General features: G+C 35.9%; 1 protein-coding gene across 3 annotated transcripts in view; it reads right to left on the reverse strand.

Annotated features, from left to right (window-relative positions):
• The window catches only part of LOC115221773 (vang-like protein 2-B), a 78983-nt gene that overhangs the window by 48257 nt on the left and 24576 nt on the right, over positions 1-6150 (reverse strand). Inside the window, exon 1 of one of the 3 annotated variants that reach the window (XM_036510901.1) lies at positions 5466-5601. The exons of the other annotated variants lie outside the window; for them this stretch is intronic. The gene's annotated coding sequence lies outside the window, so the exon portion shown is untranslated. Of the gene's footprint in view, positions 1-5465; positions 5602-6150 lie in introns of those variants that run through there. 3 annotated transcript variants of the gene reach the window in all.

Here is a 6150-nt window from a genome sequence, read left to right on the forward strand (position 1 = left end):
CATATCACACCCTGCTTTCAAAAATCAATACGGCATATAACGATTAACAGATGGATGAAATATTCATAAAAACAATGAAACGTTCAGTCAACTAATTATCATGTTGGGATGGATAGAATAGAATACTATGTTGCATATAGATAGAATTGAAAAATAAGAAAACAAAATTTTATTTGTAATGCATTGATAATTATTCAATTAGTCATTATTATATTACAACACAGATTCTATAGTTTTTATTATGAAACACATTCAACATCTTTATATATACTTTTAAACACTTCATCCAAAAACCACACACATATCCATACTGTCAATAATGACACTGAGTTAATTGTATATATATTAAAATGATAATGAAAAAAATATTTAAGATACAGAAAAATATATGAATGTTTTTATACACATACAGACACATATGTCTAGATTTTACACACATGCATGCACACATATATAAACAGCTTCCAACTTCACATACAAGGGAATTGGTTGGCTCAGGGCTATAGTAGAAAATAATTACTCTGGTGCAGTGAGATTGAAGCCCCCCCCCCCAATCACGAGGTTGTGAACTAAGTTTCTCAACTGCACAGCCATGCTGGCATGATTTCATATATATATATATATATATATATTATTTATTAGGGAATAAAAATTTTAATAGTATAAATTATTTTAACTAGTATATTAGGATTTGATGTTTTGCATGGGGACTTCTATCTCTAAATAACATATATATATATATCCTCCTCATCATCATCGTTTAGCATCCGCTTTCCCTGCTAGCATGAGTTGGACGGTGCAACTGGGGTCTGGGAAGCCAGAAGGCTGCACCAAGCCCAGTCTGATCTGGCAATGTTTCTACAGCTGGATGCCCTTCCTAACGCCAACCACTCCGTGAGTGTAGTGGGTGCTTTTACGTGCCACCGGCACACACATATATACATATACATACACACACATATATGTGTGTGTGGTGTGTGATATATATATATATCACACACACATATGTGTGTGTGTGTGTGATATATATATATATATATATATATACAACAGATGGCTATTATCACTTTAATGCCTACATTTCCACGCTTGGATGGGTCAATTGAAACTTTGTTGAGACAGAATTTTCTACAATTGGATGTCCTTCCTTACACTAACCCTCACCTGTTCTTAGCAAAGTAGTAATCACCTAGTTAGTCAATCAGGTAGTTATGAAATCCTCCCTATGGTGAAACATCTCTTTCTTTCTTTCTTTCACTCGCTCACTCACTCTCTCTCTCTGTTTGTGTGTATGCGTATATATACATATATACACACACATGTACATATACATATAAAGACTGGAATTTATGATGATATTTTAAATTCTGTACTTACAATTGATTCATTACGACATAAATATATTTTATGAACATAAATATTAATAATATGAATACAATGATTCATAATATAATAATACATATACATACATTATCACTTTGTACCTGTATGCAATTCGTCGACTTAGTCTCAAAAATAACAGAACATATATATATATATATATATATATATATATATATATATATCACAATAGGGCTGATATTAACAGATAAAATAGGGGCTATCTTGCTTGTTGTTTTTAAACTATAAACACTCCCAAGGCAAGTTTTTTGCTGCCTCGTTGCAAAGATAATATCTAGTTTTCACACCTTACTATATTACATATGTGGAGGCTACCGTATGTAGTCAATTTATGATATTACTATATTACATATGTGAGACTACTGTATATTTAGTATGCAGAACACTCCCCTCAGGTACTTTCTCACAGCCCGTACTGTTGATAGTCATAATCAGTGTCACTAAATACACTCTATTTTTATTTACAGGTGAAATTACATTGTAATGATATACTCTTTTACTTGTTTCAGTCATTTGACTGCGGCGATGCTGGAGCACCGCCTTTAATCGAGCAACTCGACCCCGGGACTTATTCTTTTGTAAGCCCAGTACTTATTCTATCGGTCTCTTTTGCCAAACCGCTAAGTAACGGGGACATAAACACACCAGCATCGGTTGTCAAGCAATGCTAGGGGGACAAACACAGACACACAAACACATACATACACATATATATATACATATATACGACAGGCTTCTTTCAGTTTTCGTCTACCAAATCCACTCACAAGGCATTTGTCGGCCCAGGGTTATGGCAGAAGACACTTGCCCAAGATGCCATGCAGTGGGACTGAACCCGAAACCATGTGGTTGGTTAGCAAGCTACTTACCACACAGCCACTCCTGCGTCTATATAATCGGTAAAAGAAATTAATTGCAATAAAAAAATTCATTATGATAGCAAGAAACACCTCATAAAAGCAAATTATTCTTTGTGAACATGTTAAAAATATGCAAATAGCACAGGCATAACTGTGTAGTTAAAACTGTATTTTTTAACTGTAGTTAAAATTGTATTTACACAGGAATAACCGTGTAGTTAAGAAGCTCGTTTTGCAACCATGTGGTTTCAGGTTTAGTTCTACTGCATAGCACCTTGGGCATGTGTTTTCATATTTCTTTATTGCCCACAGGGGGCTAAATATAGAGGGGACAAACAAGGACAGACAAAGGGATTAAGTCGATTATATCGACCCCAGTGCATAACTGGTACTTAATTTATCGACCCCGAAAGGATGAAAGGCAAAGTCAACCTCGGCGGAATTTGAACTCAGAACATAACAGCAGACGAAATACCTATTTCTTTATTATTTACAAGGGGCTAAACACAGAGGGGACAAACAAGGACAGACAAAGGGATTAAGTCGATTACATCGACCCCAGTGCATAACTGGTACTTAATTTATCAACCCCGAAAGGATGAAAGGCAAAGTCGACCTCGGCGGAATTTGAACTTAGAACGTAGTGGCAGACGAAATACTGCTAAGCATTTCGCCTGGCATGCTAACGTTTCTGCCAGCTCGCCACCTTTCAGCTATGGCCTTGGGTTGACCAATGCCTTGTGGGTGAATATGGTAAATGGAAACAATGAAATCCCATTGTGTGTGTGGGGGTCTTTGTCTCACACACACACTTAACAACTGCTTCTGCTTTGTTTACACCCTTGTAACTTAGCAGTTCAGCAAAAGAGACCAACAGAACAAATATCAGACTTTGAAAAATAAGTACTGGGGTTGATTTGTTCTACTTAAATCTTTAAGGCAGTGCCCCAGGATGGCTGTAGTTAAATGTCTGAAACAAGTCAAAGATAAAAGTCATGACTGGAAAGTTTTTGTACTTAGTAACATGAGGCAAAAAATTGATTCCATTCACAAGACGAAAGAAAAAAGCCAATTACTCTGGGTCAAGGCAGTGGCCCAACATGGCCAGAATCTTGTGACTGAAACAGTTAAAAAATAAAAATTTGAAAGGTCAGGTCAGTAAGGAATTGGAATTTATCAAACATTAGTTCAAATGAAAGTGTTTTAACTATTGCCATCCCATCCTTTTTTTTTTTATCAAATCAGAAAATTTTCTTTCCAATTTTCCAACTCTGGCTCTGTTCATTAATCCCCTCTGTTTTGTCAAATTTAAATTCCAACTCGAAAACAGAAATAACATAAAACCCCCTCCAAAAAAAAACAACTTAGAAAATACACATAAAAATTAAAATAAGTACCCTTTATGAAGAATCACCCCTAATTTGGTCTATTTCATCATATACAGTCCCTCCTTTTGACATTACCCAAGTATTTAGTACTGTTTTTGATGGAATATAAGGAGCAATTTTTTTCCAAAAGAAATGTCTAATCACCCCCACGTGCACACACACACACACACACACACACACACACACACAAATAATCACCCTAGGTCCTATATGCAATGTTAAACCTAGATTGCTTGAACCCTATTGTTACTATATTTCTGATGACATAAACTGCCTTTATCTTATAATAATTCTGCTTGTTCGTACGTTACTTAGCCTGTCTAGTAATACTTTCATGTAATAAGTAGAAGATGAAGAGTGAGAGTCAAAGAAGGAGAGAGAGAGGAAAAGAGAATAAGATGAAGAGTGGGACAGAAAGAGGGAGAGAGAAGTGTCCATGATGTAATGTAGGGGTAGACGTAATATTCATTACATGGTAAAAAAAGTTAGTTTAAGGTAGTGATATAGAGAAGGAGATTTATAAATACGATTTTAGCAGAATGGTGATATTCTGATGGTGAGGAGAAAGAGAGAGAGAGAGAGATTATGATGATGATGGTGTTGGAGATAGTGTATGCAAATTGAAATGTGTATTGGCTCTGACCCATTGTATTGGCTTATATGTTACCAAGGATATGATTTTCAGAGTATGTTGCATTAAATTTTTACCCCCGTGAAATTGTGACCCCTATATTTTCCATATAAAATAATTTTTTTTACTATAAAAATTATGGTTTTCTAGGTATTAAATTGTGACCACGTAAATTTTAAAATTTAATGGGGTTTTTTTGTTCTATGAGTCCTGAGTATTAAGTCTATAAAATTGTGCATAAAGTATATAAATAAAGTGCATTAAGTAATCACCGTATTCCAATTTCCTTCATTTTTCAATGATTAGCAGGCGAGTGACTGTCTTTTGATACAGACACAACACAGGCTACGCTTTCAGATTTTTTGGATAAAGCTTTCAGAAATAAGACATTAAGTTGACTGTTGATTCTGTGAAATATTCATGGGACCTGCTAGTTTATATTAATTTTGAAAATTACGTGGATGTTAGTAGGATAATTTTGCCATTATTAATATGATGTCTCAAACATAAATTAACATGACATTTTGATGAAAGATTTTAATTTAGATCAAATAGGTTGAAGAAGTGCCAAGATGTTCACATAGAAGACCAAGGAAATAATGCAGAAATGGTGAAGGCTAATCTTAGAGAACTGAACTTTTGACAAAGAGGATGACAAAGGAATGCAACAAGTGGCAGGATGCTGTGTTGGAGAGGACCCGTTCCAACCTATCCAAGCATGGGAAAATAGTAAAAAAAGGTGGCGAAGGAGTGGCTGTGTGGTAAGTAGCTTGCTAACCACATGGTTCCGGGTTCAGTCCCACTGTGTGGCATCTTGGGCAAGTGTCTTCTGCTATAGCCCCGGGCCGACCAATGCCTTGTGAGTGGATTTGGTAGACGGAAACTGAAAGAAGCCTGTCGTATATGTGTATATATATGTATATGTATGTGTGTGTGTGTGTGTGTGTCTGTGTTTGCCCCCCTAGCATTGCTTGGCAACCGATGCTGGTGTGTTTACGTCCCCGTCACTTAGTGGTTTGGCAAAAGAGACCGATAGAATAAGTACTGGGCTTACAAAGAATAAGTCCCAGGGTCGATTTGCTCGACTAAAGGCGGTGCTCCAGCAGGGCCACAGTCAAATGACTGAAAAGAGTAAAAGAGTAGAGAGATGATGATACATACATATACAAGCACATACACACATACCTTACTTGGAAACAGGTGAGGGTGAACAGCGGGAAGAGCATTTAGCTGTAGAAAATTGAATCAATAAACACCATTTGTCTCATGGAAAAGTTGATGTTAAAAATGATGATGATGATACACATGGATGTATACATGTCTATGTATATACATACTCAATTCATACATCACTTCATCGATCAAGATATCACATGAGCTTCCTTGCACTGTTGTAGCTTTTGAATTATGTCACCCCACTGACTACACAGGCAGGACAACATTAATCACACTTGAATGGAAGGAACATCAGACACACATTTACAGCTGAGTGAACTGGAACAATGTGAAATGGAGTGTCTTGCTCAAGAACACAACACACCACCAATGTGGAAATTAAAGCTATGATCTTGCAATCATGAATTCAGTACCCTAACGACTTCACATTATATACACACACATACATATTCATAACCACTTCACATTATACACACACACATACATATTCATAACCACTTCACATTATACACACACACATACATATTCATAACCACTTCACATTATACACACACACATACATATTCATAACCACTTCACATTATACACACACACATACATATTCATAACCACTTCACATTATACACACACACATACATATTCATAACCACTTCACATTATACACACACACATACATATTCATAACCACTTCACA

The sequence above is a fragment of the Octopus sinensis genome, linkage group LG18, assembly GCF_006345805.1.
Source record: "Octopus sinensis linkage group LG18, ASM634580v1, whole genome shotgun sequence".
NCBI classification, from domain to species: Eukaryota; Metazoa; Mollusca; class Cephalopoda; order Octopoda; family Octopodidae; genus Octopus; species Octopus sinensis.